This window comes from Orycteropus afer, unplaced genomic scaffold (assembly GCF_000298275.1).
Source record: "Orycteropus afer afer isolate SDZICR_OR568_19922 unplaced genomic scaffold, OryAfe1.0 scaffold00152, whole genome shotgun sequence".
NCBI classification, from domain to species: domain Eukaryota; kingdom Metazoa; phylum Chordata; class Mammalia; order Tubulidentata; family Orycteropodidae; genus Orycteropus; species Orycteropus afer.
This window is the reverse complement of record NW_006921739.1, coordinates 3,440,893-3,457,325: the sequence shown is the minus strand read 5'-3', so window position 1 is coordinate 3,457,325 and position 16,433 is coordinate 3,440,893.

Below are 16,433 nucleotides of genomic sequence, written 5' to 3'. Positions count from 1 at the left end.
AAACAGTATAGAGTGTAGTGGGGCAGGGGCATATCACACATGGGACTAGAGCTGGGAGATGAAGCAGAAATGTAAGAATACTTGGAAATGGTCTTTTGATACCCTGCTGAGTGAGGCCCATGTACTTGGCCTGAGGAAATTGAATAAAGAAGAGTAAATATAAATGAGTCTTAACTTTTTCTGGGACCTGGGAAGCACACACATTGTATCCTGATGGATAATACCTGGAGCCATTGGGAAACAGACTCTAATCCTGATTTTGTCTAAACCAAAATTTTCCAGTGGTGGATTCCTCATGAGTAATGTAGGAACTGGGCCAGGTTATTCCAGGTCCTTTTCTACCTTTCTCTGGTTTTAGGAATGTCAGGCATAAGTAACATGATTCTGTAATGGGGCCACCTATGGCTCTAGCATATGGTGTGGGGAGGTGGCTGTTGTTGACTTACTGTTATTGGTCTCTGCCTGAAGCACCTTTATAGTAGTGACTATTTTATTTTATTTTCTAACTCTCCTAGAAACATTGGTTAAACCGGATCGTGTTTCTTTTCCAGAAAGTGATGGCTGTCCATTGAACTATATGACATCAGTCCAAAATTTTTGAGAGAGAGTTATGTATGTGTGTGTGTGTAGAAACCACTTTGGGAACACTCAAGGATTCGAATTGAGAGGCCTTCTATTGCTTAGCAACAAGTGTGAGATTTGCATTGGACAGGAGGGAAGAGGAAAGGTGCAACTTGTGTTGCTATTAGAAGACACAAGGCAGCTGGAGGCATCAAATACTTATACAGACCACCCTCCTAACCTTTCTAAATCTTTGACTTTAGGATTCTAATCCAATCCATCCTTAAGTAGGATGCTTTGCAGAATACCACTGACATACAAAGAAAGACTGTGGCAGTTAAGCTGACCTGGAAGTGAATCCCAGCTCCATCCATACTAGGTATGTGATTTGGAAAAATTGTTTATCTTTTGTAATCCTCAGTTTCCTCATCCATAAAATGATACTTCTTGGGAATACGCTTATGGTAAAATGATGGTCAAAGAAGTAAAAGTGCCTAGCTAATTCTGGAAGTGCTCCAGTAAACTGTAGCACTTTGAATCTATTGATTCATAAGTAGCCTTCAACACATATATGTTCAGCCTTTTCTTCTTCAGAATAAATAATCCCAGTTCCTTAAAGATTTTAAAGGAGTCTTGTTTCATAGCCTTTTATAATCACTGTGGTTATTTACACAGAGATTTTGTCTGTGGTTCTCCTTTGGTGGCATTTGAGAAAAGTCCAACCTTTTGGGAGCAGCAAACATTACATGCCAGTTTTCTTTATTCTCTCCCATCACACTCCTTCCACTTCCAGTATGCTGCCTCCTCCTGGGCTGTGGGCCAAGGTGAAAGACTTCTAGTCACCACCCTAGCCACCACCATCACTCCTGTCTGAGTGAATGTGATGACTAGTCCTCACAGCAGCCATGCCTGAGACAGACTCTTGGCACTGCTCCAGCTGCTACTAAGAAGCAAATCCTGCCCCTGCAGTTTCCCTCATTTGGATGGAGGCATCATAGAAAAGAGAGGGAATGTCACTCTATTGCAAATTCTTCCATAGCAATTTTAAATTCAGCAATGCACAAAATGACTTGGTATAAATTGTTTGAGGGTCCAAAATTCACACCACTCACAGATTATCCCTTACACGTAACTAATGCAAAACCATTGCATTGCTGGACCACCAACACTGAGCAAATACTTCAACTGGAACCAAACTGAAATACCAATTTTTGTAAAAAATGTGATCTACAACTGCTAAATAATGAAAGAATCCCAGAATCTTTTCTCTGTCTGGTGAAAACAATCATGTGTTTCTTCAATTAATATTTATTAGCAAACATTCAAGGGCTAGATGCTATCTTTCTTGTTGTTGTTGTTAGGTGCTATGGAGCTGGCTCTGACCATAGCAATCCTATGTCCAACAGAAAGAAACACTGCCTGGTCCTTTGCTGGCCTCATAATTCCCACTATACCTGAGCCCATCATTGTAGTCACTGTGTCAATCCATCACATTGAGAGCCTTCCCCTTCTTCCTTGACCCTCCACTTTACCAAGCATGATATCCTTCTGCAGGTAAGGGTACCTTCTGACAACATGACTAAAGTAGGTGAGGTGAAGTTTAGCCATTCACTCTTCCAAGGAGCATTTTGTCTGTACTTCTTTCAAGACAGATATGTTAGTTCTTCTGAAAGTCCATGGTACTTTCAATATTCTTCGTCAACACCACATCTCAAAAAACATCAACTCTTCTTTGGTCTCCCTTGTTCATTGTCCATTTTTCACATGCATATGAGGTGATTGAAAATACCATGGCTTATGTTAGATGCATCTTAGTCTTCAAAGAGACTTCTTTGCTCTCCAGCACTTGAAAGAGGTCTTTTGGAGCAGATTTGCCCAGTGTAATATGTCATCTGATTTCTTGACTGCTACTTCTATTGATTTGATTGAGGAACCAAGTAATATGACACCTTTGGCAACTCAATCTTTTCTCCATTTATCATGATGCTGCTTATTGGTCCAGTTGTGAGGATTTTTCATTTTCCTTATGTTGAGGTCTAATCCATACTGCAAACTATAGTTTTTTATCTTCAGCACTAAGTGCTTCAAGTCATCTTCACTTTCAGCAAGCAAAGTTGTATTGTCTGCATATCACAGGTTGTTAATGAGTCTTCCTCCAATTCTGATGCTGTGTTCTTCTTCCTATAGTCCAGGTTCTTGGATTATATGCTGAGCACGCAGATTGAATAAGTATGGTGAAATGATAGAACACTGATGCACTTCCTTTCTGATTTTAAACCATGCAGTATCTCCTTGTTCTATTTGAACAACAGCCTCCTGGTCTATGTACTGGTTCCTCACAAGCATAATTAAGTGTTCTGGAACTCCTATTCTTCTCAATGTTATCTATAATTTGTTATGATTCACATAATCAAGTGCTTTTTCATAGTCAATAAAATACAAGTAAACATCTTTCTGGTATTCTTTGCTTTCAGCCAAGATCCATCTGACATCAGTTATGATATCCCTTGTTCCACATCCTCTTCTGAATCCAGCTTGCATTTCTGGAAGGACGCTGTCAATATACTGCTACAACCATTTTCGAATTATCTTCAGCAAGATTTTACTTGTGTGTGATATTAATGATATTGTTTGATAATTTCCACATTCTGTGGGATCACCTTTCCTTGGATTGGGTACAAATATGGACCTCTTCCAATCAGTTGGCCAGGTAGCTATCTTCCAAATTTTTTGGCATCGATAAGTAGTGCCTCCAATGTGGCATTCATTTGTTGAAACATCTCAATGGGTATTTTGTCAATTCCTGGAGTCTTGTTTTTTGCCAATTTCTTCAGTGCATCTTTGACTTCTTCCTTCAGTACCATTGGTTCTTGATCATATGCCACTTCCTGAAATTAATGAAGATCGACCAGTTCTTTTTGGTACTGTAACTATATATTCTTTTGATCTTCTTTTGATCTTTCCTACATCAGTCAATATTTTTCCCATAGAACCTTTCAATATTGCAACTCAAAGCTTGAATGTTTTCTTTAGTTCTTCCAGCTTGAGAAACACTGAGAGTGTTCTTTCTTCTCTTTTGGTTTTCTAACTTCAGATCTTTGCACATTTCATTATAATAACTGACTTCCTTCTCAAGAAGTTCTTTGAAATCTTCTGTTCAGCTCTTTTATCTTCTCATTTCTTCCATTTGCTTTAGCTACTTTCTGTTCAAGAGCAAGTTTCAGAGTCTCTTCTGACATCCATTTTGGTCTTTTCTTCCTTTCTTGTCTTTTTAATGATCTTCTGCTTTCTTCATGGATGGTGTTCTTGATGTCATCCCACAATTCCTCTGGTTTTCAGTCATTGGTGTTCAATGTATCAAATCTATTTTTTAGATGGTCTCTAAATTCAGGAGGGGTACAATCAAGGTCATATTTTGGCTCTCATGGACTTCTTTTAATTGTCTTCAGCTTCAACTTGAACTTGCATATGAGCAGTTGATAGTCTGTTCCACACTCAGCTCCTGGTCTTGCTTTGGCTGAAGATACTGAGTTTCTCCATCACTTCTTTTCACAGATATAGTTAGTCTGATTCCTGTGTACTCTATCTGTGAAGTCCACGTCTATATCCACCATTTGTGTTGTTGAAAAAAGGTATTTGCAATGAACTAGTCACTGGTCTTGCCAAATTCTATTATGCGGTCTCCAGCATCACTTCCATCACCAAGACCATATTTTCCAACTACTGGTGACTCTTCTTTGTTTCCAACTTTTGCATTCCGATCATCAGCAATATCAACATATCTTGATTGAATGTTTGGTCAATTTCAGACTGCAGATGTTGTTGTTGTTTTTATGTGCTGTCAAGTCGAACCTGACTCATAGAGACCCCTCCTTGGGTTTCCAAGGCGGTATCACTATGGAAGCAGATTGCCCAACTTTCCTTCCGAGGAGTGGCTGGTGGGTTTGAACTGCCAGCCTTCCAGTTAGCAGTCAAGTGCCTTAGGAACTATGCTTAGACTGCAGAAGTTAGTAAAAATCTTCAATTTCCTCATCTTTGGCTTTGGTGGTTGGTGAGTAAATTTGAATAATAGTCATATTAACTGGTCTTTCTTATAGGCATATGGATATTATTGTATCACTGACAGCATTTTACTTCAAGATAGATCTTGAAACATTGTTTGTAACAATGAATGCCACTCCATTACTCTTAATTTGTCATTCTTGGCATAATAGATCATATGGTTGTCTGATTCAAAATGACCCAAATCAGTCCATTTTAGCTGACTAATGCCTAGGGTATTGATCTTTATGTGTTCCATTTCATTTTTGACAACTTCCAATTTTCCTAGATTCATACTTCATACATTCCATGTTCCAACTATTAATGAATATTTGCAGCTGTTTCTTCTTATTTTGAATTGTGCCCCATCAGCAAATGGAGGTCCTGAAAGCTTCACTCCATCCACATCATTAAGGTGGACTCTATTCTGAGGAGGCAGCTCTTCCCCAGTCATATTTTGAGTGCCTTCTAGCCTGAGGGGCTCATCTTCTGGCACTACATCAGACAGTGTTTCAGGGCTATTCATAATATTTTCCATTAATATATCAGATAGTGTTTCACTGTTATTCATAAGTTTTTCACTGACCAATTCTTTGAGAAGTGGATGACCCCTTCCTTCTTCTGAGTCTGTCTGAGTATGGAAGCTATGATGAAATGAGCCTGCTGGTATACGAAATACTGGTGGCATAGCCTCCAGCCTAACAGTAACACACAAGCCATCACAATATGTCAAACTAACAGATGAGTGGTGAGATGCTTTCCTTAGGAACTTACTATGTGCTATCCCATTAAATAAGGGAGCTCTGGTGGTGTAGTGCCTAAGGCATTTGACTGCTAACCAGAAGACGGATGGTTCAAATCCACCAGCCACTCCTTGGAAGGAAGATAGGGCAATCTACATCCATAGAGATACCACCTCAGAAATCCAAGGAGGGGTCACTGTGAGTCAGAAACAACTCCACAGAAACAACTTCACAGCAGTGAGTTTGCTTTGGTTTTTGGCATCCCATTAAATTAGATTATTATAATGATAACTCAGACTATGTCTTTTTTTTTTTTTTTTTCTTTTTCTATCTCATACAATATTATTTACTTTCTACAGATGCCAAAACTGAGCAGAAAGTAGTTATACTTTGTCTGGAGTAGAATCAGAACCCATGAATGGAGTCTTGAGATAAGGCTGTATGTATGTGTAGCCCCATAGCCTTCATGGTAACTGCATTTCAAGGTAGGGTAATAGTCTAGTGCCTTTACCAAAAACATTTTAAAATTCCTCCCAGCACTCTGATTTCATTAATTTTTATTCTTTCAATTTAACAAAATGTTTGAGTACTAAGAAAGTGCTTGATACTTTGTTTCATTAATTTCCTTGTGTCTTTACAGAATGTTTATATTAAAATGGCAGTATGGTGGTGGTAATTTCAAGATGAGACTCAGAAATGGAACTTTCCACAATAAAAGCCAGAAAAATTCCTGGCTTTTGTGTACATTTTGATTCTTATAATCATATACCACTAAAATTGGTCATAGACACCAGCAGGGGACCTATAAACTTGTTTGCCTGGTAAATTTTTATTTTTAGGAGAAAGGTCCAATCAAATTATACTTGAAAACTTCAGACAAGAAAACAGAATTTAGAAGGCCTCTTTTGAGACAGGGTTATATTGTTAATGTTTTTAAATCCTACTCCAATTTTTCATTTCTCCGTTGTTAAAAAAATGCTTACATTCTCTTGAACTTTGTGATTTACCGGCATAATTCGGTTGATAATTGAATTACATTTTAAGCAATGTATTCCATACTCATGTTCAGACTCCTTCTAAGTAAAAGTCCAGCTCTCACATGTATATGAGGCAATTGAAATACCATGGCTTGGGTCAGGTTCACCTTAGTCTTCAAAGTGGCATCTTTTCTCTTTAATACTTTAAAGAGGTCTCTTGTAATAGATTTGCCCAATGAGATACGTTGTTTGATTTCTTGACTGCTGCTTCCATGGGTGTAAATTGTGAATCCAGGTAAAATGAAATCCTGGACAACTTCAACCTTTTTGCCTTTGTAATGATGTTGCTTAGCTGGACAATTAATAAAGAAAACTGGAACAGAACTGATGCATTTGAGTTGTGGTATTGGTGAAGAGTACTGAATGTATCATAGACTGCTAGAAGAACTAACAAATCTGTGTTGGAAGAAGTACAGCAGAAATGCTCCTTAGAAGCAAGAATAGCCAGACTTCCTCTTTCCTACTTTGGTCATGCTGTAAGAAGGGACAAATCCCTGGAGAAGAATATCATGTTTAGTAAAGGAAAGTGTTACCGAAAAAGGGGAAGACCCTCAATAAGAAGAATTGGTACAGTGGCTGTGACGATGGGCTCCAGCACAGCACCGATTGTGAGGATTGCACAGGAGTGGGCACCTGGGCAGTGCTATGTTTTGTTGTATGAGTCAGAACTGACTCAATGGCATCTAACAAGTGAAAGTAACTTCTAAGATGCTAAAATTCTAAGTCATACATTATTAGACTATTAATTTGAAGTTTTGAGTCACTTTTTTATTCAAAATTAACACCAAATAATCAAGTCAATTCCAACTCACAGCCATCCTTTAGGACAGAGTATAACTGCCCCACAGGCTTTCCAAGGCTGTAATCTTTACAGATGTGGACAGCTTTATCTTTTTCCTCTGGAGCATCTAGAGAGTTCGAATTCTCAACCTTTAAGTTAGTAGCAGAGTGCTTAATCAATTTTGACTCCTTCAAAATTGATACATCTCAACTGAAAACAAAAAATAGTTTTAAAGAACTTCTGTGTTTTTATTCTTCATCATTTCACTAAAAGTGGGGTAAAAAGAAAACAAAGTATTTAAAATATTTGAATGAACGAACAAATAAATGAATCTTTTTAACCTCATGTTGGAACTGTGGGGTTAGTGAGTCACAGCACCACACCAAGGGTCACTGGTAACTGATTCTGGTGAAACACTCCCCCCGCCATAGGAAATAGCACGTACTTACTTGAGAATGCGCCTTCAGCATAAATAGGATATAGATCTCTCAAGGGTGTCGATTATAAAGGAAGGTTTCTGTGCATTTGCAGAAATGTGATCAAGATCACCTCTTACAGCCAATTTAATTCAATAATTACTGCTGTTGGGTACTGTTCAGTGGATTTTGTCTCATAGTGACCCCATGGGACAGAAAGTTTACTAGGCTATAATCTCTAAGGGAGCAGATTGTCAAGTCTTTTCTCCCATAGAGCTGCTGGATGAGTTCAGACTGCCAACCTTTTGGTTAGCAGCTGAACATTTAACCATTGTGCTACCAAGATGCCTTCAAGAATGTTTAAATCTCTTCAAATTACTAGACTCTTGGCCTGTATAAATGGCCTCTCCTGTCTGTTACAGATGCTAACTCGCCAAGAGCGTTGACATCTTCAACTTCTCAACAATAAAAATTTACATGAAATGTGCCAGCAAAAAGATACTGATCATCATCTCCTAGGTTCCATGACTTCCATTTGTTTAATAAAATAAACTGAGACAGTAGCCCAAAATGGAATTTCGTTTTTGACTCCTCCTTCCTATGTACTGAACTAGTTCATTATTATTATTTTTTTTATTACCCAAAGGGGAAACTAATTACTATTCTTTGCTGAAGCTGCCAGGCCAATAATGAAACTGGTTTTCTTCTAATACATTTTTTTTTTTGTTATCTCAAAACCAAACATTTCAACAAAGTATATTTCCAGCTGTTAAAAAACATAGTTCTCACCACAAATGCCACATGACTTCATAGATGAAAAATGAAAAATTAATCTTTGCTTTTCATATCTTGTGATTGTGGGAGGATTTAAATGCAGAGGTTGAACATGTGAGATGGATCCATCTATGGGGTCAGCCACCAGTGAGTGGAAATCTGACCAAACAGTCCAAGTGCTATTTTGTAGGTATGGTAAAGAACAACATTAGACCATTAGTCATTTCATTTCATATTTCTGTGCCTGTATAAGCTGTAACCTCCACCTGGAATCCACCACCTTATGTTGCCCACTATTTGTTTTGCTAAGTATTCATTCATTCAGGGCACTGGGGAAGGAAATACATTGAAAGATTCAAGAGCTATTCAAGAAGAAGAATCAATAGATTTTGGGACTGATGGATTTGGGAAATGAGAGAGGAAAATAAAATGTGGACTAACTCCCAGGTTTCCACCTTGGGCAAGGTGACATCAGTGGTGGTGTCATTCACTGATGCAGAAAATGGAGAAAAAAACAGATTTGTCAGAAAAGATGATCATTTAAGTTTTGGACATATTAAGCTTGATTTGCCTGTAAGTCATTAAGATGAAGATGTCTAAAAGAAAGATGGCAGTCAGGACAGATATCTGGGATGAGCATATAGATTTGAGATGTATCTATATGTAAATGAAAGTCACAACTACAGGAATGGAAGAAGTCACCAGTGAATCACATATAGTAGAAGAGGTCCAAGGGCAGAATCCTGGAAAGACACCAACATTGAAAAAGTAAGCAAAGAGGGACAGTGCCTACAAAGGAGACAGAGAAAGCTTTGTCAAAGAAGTAGAGGAAAACTAGTGTTACAAAGGCAATTAGTCAGTGTCAGATGCAGCAGAAGTCAAATAGGATGAGGCACAAAATGTCCATTAGAGTTAGTAACAAATGTTATTGGTGATCTTGGAGAGGATATTTTCGGGGATATGGTGAGAGTGGAAGTTCAAATACAATAGAATGAAGAATGAGTAGGACATGAAGTGGAGGTAGCAAATATAGACAAACCTTAATTGACCAACATCCTCACTGTGTAAATAAAGAGATTGGCTTTTGGACTCTGCAGCAGTCTGGAGATCCAATAAGGAAATAGAGACCACACAGTGATTTAAATAGAAGTTTAATATAATGTGATACTTGAATGTTGTCGTTGTTATGTGCCGTCGAGTCGGCCCCGACTCATAGCGACCCCTCCTTGGGTTTCCGAGGCAGTATCACTACGGAAGTAGGATTGCCCTACCTTCCTTCCGGGGAGTGGCTGGTGGGTTTGAACAGCCAGCCATCTGGTTAGCAGGCAAGTGTCTTAGCCACTATGCTACCAGAGCTCCCTGATACTTGAATAACTATCTATTATAAGGATACTCTACATGGTACCCTAGGGCAGAGGGAAAGGGACAAACTTGGAAGAGGATGCCTCCTCAAGGTTGTGTTTCAGACCTCATTGGAGAAGGTGTGGTTCAACCTACTAGATGACAGAGAAATGTGCTGGTTTGTTGGCCAGAGCTGTTCTGAAGTTTCAGGACTAGGAGGAATCAGCCCTCTGGAGTGCAGGCAGGGCTTCCTAGTCACAGCTGGTGACCTACACAGGCATGCATTAGGAGAGGGACAAAAGTGCTATAGGAGGCCTGGTGGCACTGTGGTAGGATTGTGAGGTCAGGAGGAACACAACATAAGAGATCTGCAGAAGACACACCTGGAGAGGAAGTAGGTGAGAATAATAGGAAGCCAGTGTAGATGTCTGTATGGAGAGCAACAAGAAGTGATTGTAGGCCATGTCTCTAAGGCTCAGTGCCTTCTGGGCAAATGGGGCAAGCACCACCAGATGTTTTCATACTCTCTGCTGACCCACCATGTGACAGCCAGAAACCTCAAGAGAGCCCCTTCCCCCTGTAATGTCCCTCCAGCACCCTCTACTGAGAAAGCTTAATATCATTCTCACTTTAAAGGAGAAATACTTAAAGGAATCCCATTACTATAGAGTATATACTGAAGGGTAAATCTGAAAGTAAAAGACAATGAATTGATAATTGGCACAAACTCCACAAAACTTACCACTTGGTTTACTACAGATGTTTCTTTCATCTCCGGTAAAGGTTAATGAGAGAGGACTGAGGAGTAATTAAATGTGGTGATTATGAGTTTGGAGCAGCTACACTTGGTACTTGTTTGCTTTTTCAGCAGCTTTTAGCCACCCAGGCATAAAGATAGAGAATACAGACATAGCGTCAATCCAGATTTGCATTTTTCTGGTGGAGGTGAAGAACTCTTCAGTAAAAGGGAGGAAGTGGCCAGTACATTGTAAACGTCATTACCAAGGAGGGATAGGAGTGAGACAGTGGAATAAGCTTTTACTAGGGTTGGGAGGCGTAGTGCCTAAGGTATTTGACTGCTAATCAGAAGTTCAAACCCATGAGCCACTCCTCGGAAGGAAGGCTGGGCAATCTACTTCCGTAGTGATACTGCCTCGGAAACTCAAGGAGAGGTCACTATGAGTTGGGGTCAACTCGATGGCACATAACAACAACAACATGGTTTTTATAATTTTAAAGATCTGCATAACAATTCATTTATATGTTGTTGTTAGGTGTCATTGAGTTGTCTCCGACTCATAGCAGGCCTATGTACAGCAGAGTGAAACACTGGCCCAGTCCTGTGCCAACCCTATGATCCTTGCTATAACTGAGCCCATTATTGGAGCCACTGTGTCAATGCATCTTGTTGAGCACCTTCCCCTTTTTGGTTGACCCTCCACTTTAGCAAGCATGATATCCTTCTCCAGGGAATGGTTCCTTCTGACAACATGGCCAAAGTAGGTGAGACAAAGTCTGGCCATTCTCCCTTCCAAGGAGTACTCCAGCTGCACTTCTTCCAGGACAGATTTGTTAGTTCTTTTAGAAGTCCATGGTACTTTCATCATTCTTCACCAACACCACACCTCAAAAGCAGCAACTCTTCTTCAGTCTTCCTTATTCATTGTGCAGCTCTCGCATGCACATGAGGTAATTGAAAATACTTATGTCAGGTGTACCTTAGTCCTCAACAAGATATCTTTGCTCTTCAGCACTTTAAAGAGATCTTTTTCAGCAGATTTGCCCAATCCTAAACATTGTCTGAAATCTTGACTGCTGCTTCCATTAGTGTTAATTGTAGAACCAAGTAATATGAAGTCTTTGACAACTTCAATTTTTTCTCCATTTATCATAATCCTGCTTATTCATCCTGTTGTGAGGATTTTTGTTTTCTTTATACTGAGGTTTAATCCATAGTGCAGACCGCAGTTTTCAATCTTCATCAGTAAGTGCTTCAAGTCATCCTCACTTTCAGCAAGCAAAGTTATGTTGACTGTATATCACAGTTGTTAATGATTCTTCCTCCAATCCTGATGCCACATTCATCTTCATATAGTCCAGCTTCTCATATTAGTTGCTCAGCATACAGATTGAAAGTGAACATATGTAGTGAAAGGATACAACCCTGATGCACTCCCTTCTTGATTTTAAACCATGCAGTGGCCCCTTGTTCAGTTCAAACAACAGCCTCCTGGTCTATGTACAGGTTCCTCATGAGTACAATTAAGTATTCTGGAATTCCCAATCTTCTCAATGTTATCCATAATTTGTTATGATCTATGTTATGATAACATTGACTATTGCATAGTCAATAAAACACAAGTAACATCTTTCTAGTATTTTTTGCTTTCAGCTAAGCTCCATCTGACATCAGCAATGATAACCCTCATTCCACATCCTCTTCTGAATGAAGCTTGCATTTCTGGAAGCTCATTTATTGGATGCATTATGATTTATGTTTCTATTTTTGGACTTATTTGTCCTCTTAGAATTGTTAACAAGTTGTTCAATTTGTAATCATGACTGTGGATGTCTGTTCATTTATTTTTGTGTCACAGTCAGTAATTTTAAATTCTGGTTTTAAAACTATAGTAGTTATTCATGAAGTGTTTCCTAGGCTACATCTTGGTTTCTACATGTCTCTGATGACATCATGCTGGCATGTCCTCTGTTCAAGAGGGAGGTACACAGCTCTATCTGATGTTTCTTTGACTCAACATCAAAGGCTTTTAGTATGTTTGGTCTTTTATAACTCAGAAGTGAAAGAAGACAAAGAAGCTCAATGTCTTTAGAAATAACCCATTTCGATAGTGGCTAGAGATCTGGAAGTTTACTCATCATAAGAATTTTTCAGACCACCCCCACCCCTACTTTTCCCAGCTGTCTTCCTTGATGTTTCAGTTCTTACCTGCTCGACTGGATAAAATATTAAAGTGGAGTTAAAACAAACTAAAATGCATGTATTGGGATGGATTTTAATTACCATCTATGGAAACTCAAGTTTTAAAGTGAGTGGGGTCTTTGGAATAAGTCAATCTCTGAGAAGACAAGACAGGGAATAGAAGTAAGAAGGAGCCTAAAAACTCAGTGCAGAGTCAATGAATCACTGGCTTAGTTTGCCATACACTCCTCAAGTCTGGGAACAGAATTGGTCCCAGAATCTAGGATGGGGCTATGCTCACAGGTTAGGGGTTATATGAGCCCTGTCGGCACAAGGGTTAAGCACTTGGCTGCTAACTGAAAGGCCAGTTCAAATGCACCAGAAGCTCCATGGGAGAAAAGACCTGGTAATCTGCTCCCCTAAAGATTAAAGCCTAGGAAAACCTATGGGGGCAGTTCTACTCTGTCACATAGAGTCACTAAAATACCAAAAACAAACTCACTGCCGTTGAATCAATTGTAACTCAAAGTGACCCCTCCTTGGGTTTCTGAGGTGGTATCTATATGGAAGCAGATTGCCCAGTGTGGTAGTTAAGGTTGTGTGTCAACTTTGCTGGGCCTGGTTGAGTGGTTGAGTAGCTGGTGGTAGTTATTCCCCATGATGAGACTGGAAATCCACTCCATGGTGGAATCTACCACAAGCAGCTGAGTAGCTGCTTTAGGGTGTGGTCTGCTTTCTATATATAAGCAGCTGCTTTGGGAATGGTCTCAAGTTTATGGCACACTTGAACCCTGCATGTAACTGAGTCGTTCTGCAGCCTGCCATGCTCTGCTGATCTTGGGACTTTTAATGGGCTTGAATTGATGGCTTGCCGTGTGGTTTGGTAATATTGAGACTGTGCCTTGTTACTTATCGACCTTGGGTTTGTCAGCCTCAGCAGCCAGCAGCTGAGTGAAGAAAAGCCTCCAGCTTTGGTGGGCTGGGAGCAGGAGGCTGAGCTGAAGCCCAAGGTTGAGGGAGTTTCACCCAGCCCTAGTGCCTGGCACTTTGAACTTGGACTTAAAGCCTCCAAACTGTAAGAGAATAAACTCCTGTTTGTTCAAGGCATTCCATTTGTGGTGTATTCCTGTCAGAGTGGCACTAGTTAACCAGAACACCCAGTCTTCTTTCTGAAGAGTGGCTGGTGGGTTTGAACTGCCAGCCTTCTGGTTAGCAGTCAAATGCCTTAGGCACTACTCTACTAGACTTCCTATAGGGTCACTATGAGTTTGAATCAACTTAATGGCACACAACAACAACCTGTAAAGGTTAGAGAAATTCAGGGCAATGGAGCCAAGTATTATCTATTGTAGCTATAAAACCAAAACTTTGTTGGGTATGTACTGGAGCTGACTTGTGTCAACTCTCCAGAGCCAACTGTTAAATTTTAAGGAATTTTGTAAGCCAATTGACTCACATTGGTACTTTGAAATCAGCTATGATGCGAATATTTTCACCACAGAAATCAGCAAATGCTACTAATCAGGACTCCTTTTTTACCCCCTAGACACCTGGTTGTAAAGCATTTACCAGGACACCTGTGGGGTTATAACTTCTTTATCAATAGACAATTTTACCTTTTTCTCTTTTTGTGGAAGAGTCAAGCTTTCTGAGTTTCAGTGTTCTCATCTAAAAAGTATGAAGCACAGAATTTATATCTGGAAGAAACTTTTGTAACTATCAACTCTAACCTTTTAATTTCACTGATGCTATTGGCTTTAAATAGGAGCTCTGGTGGCATAGTACCTAAGGCATTTGACTGCTAACCAGAAGGCTGGCGGTTCAAACCCACCAGCCACTCCCTGGAAGGAAGGGTGAGCAATCTACTTCCGAAGTGATACCACTTCAGAAACCCAAGGAGGGGTCGCTATGAGTCTGGTCCAACTTGACAGCAGTGTGCTTTTGTTTTTTGTTTTGGCTTTAAATAGAAAGTGGTGTGTTTTTTTTCCTCAGGCAGAAGCCACAGAAACATCCATTTCTTGGTAGATTAATTATCATGGCCCAGTTGGTTCAAAAGCAGGATTCTTTTTTTTTTTTTTTTTTTTAAGTGAATTTTATTGAAATATAATTTAGGTACAGTGAAATACACAAAACTGAAGTGACATGGATCAGTGCATTTTTTTTTTTTTGCAGTGTTCCCTCCCTCTCCCCCCAGTAACCAACAAAGAAAGTTTCTTTCCATATATCCTTGACTTTTTACAATAATGAACTAATATTATATTTGTCCATCTGTGATTGACTTCTTTCACTCAGCACAGTGTCCTCCAAGTTCATCGACATTATGTGGTGTTTTGCAGATTCTACATTATTCTTTAAGGTATTCCATTGTGTGTATGTACCACAGTTTGGTTACCCATTGTTGATGTGCACATAGGTTGTTTTCATCTTTTTGCTATTGTAAATAGTGCTGCAATGAACATGGGTGTGCATGTGTCTGTTCTCGTCCCAAAGCAGGATTCTGGACAATTGAGTTCTGAGGTGTTTCAGGAGCTTGGCACATGTCCATAACACATTGTGATGGGTCAGGCAACAGCAGGAAATCCAAGACTGCTAGGAAAGACCTAGACTAAGAGCCCTGGTAGGCCAGTTGAGACAGAGGAGGGAAGTCAGTCATTCCAGGTAAAAGCAGACAGGTTCTTCAGGTTTGGTGTATCAGAGTGGTATCTGATACATTGGGATGAGGAGAGATAAGGCACAAATCCAGGCCAATATTATGTTTTTCATCCAAATAGATGGGGCAATCACCTGACAAAAATCCAAGTAGGGAGACCTTAGATATCAGTAAAATTTCATTTTTGTAAGTCATTGCTAAAATTTAGGGGATAAGAAGTCTAAGCACTGGAGATTCTAGGATCTGTTTCAAATTGCCTATAACATACACTACACACATAATATCAAAGCTATGCATTTATCAATATAATCTTCTATAATGGAAGTCCACAATACCCTTTATCTTAATAAGGTAGGGTCTTTGCAAGCTGGGAAATGGTCTTGATGGCTAGTCCAAAAAGATTCTTGAAAAACATATTAGAAAAAGAGGGGGAAAGACTTACCTTTTTACCCGAGAGTCATCTACTCTTCTAATGATATGTTAACCTCTTGCATGAATAATTTCTTCTAGAAGTATCAGCACAAGGGTGGTCCCTATGAGCCAGAGGTCAAAAATTTCCCAAATGTCCAACTTTTCCAAACTACCACTCCATCATCTCTAACATCAGCTACCCTCCTTCTCTCAGGACTCTACTTCCTGTCTTAGGGTTCCATAATTCTCTGAAATATTTTAAAGAACTTTGAAATCACCAAGGAAATGTCTCATGCATTTGTGGAGGCTGGCAATTCCCAAATCCTTAGGTCAGGCATCAGTCTGAAAGATTCTTCTCACTCACGTGGTTGCAATGGTCGATGAACCCAAATCAGCAGATCAGACTACAGGCTGTTGTTTCACAAGACTGCTGATTTCACCAGCTTGTGGTAAATCAGGTCAGATGATAGGCTGCTGGTTCAGTAGCCAGAGGTCAGCTGATGAAGAACCAGATAAAGGATCCAGAGCAAGAGAGAGAGAGAACTTTGACAGAATATTCATTTATATTGGATGAGGATGATACCCTCAAGGAAACTAAGGGTGATTACTTGAGTCATAATCCCTAGTATGGTGGTGACTTGAGATATATCCCACCCTAATCCTGACTTACTGAAGATAATTCAGAAACGTTTGCAGCAGTATATTGACAGAGAACTTCCAGAGGTTCAAGCCGGATTCAGAAGAGGACGTGGAACAAG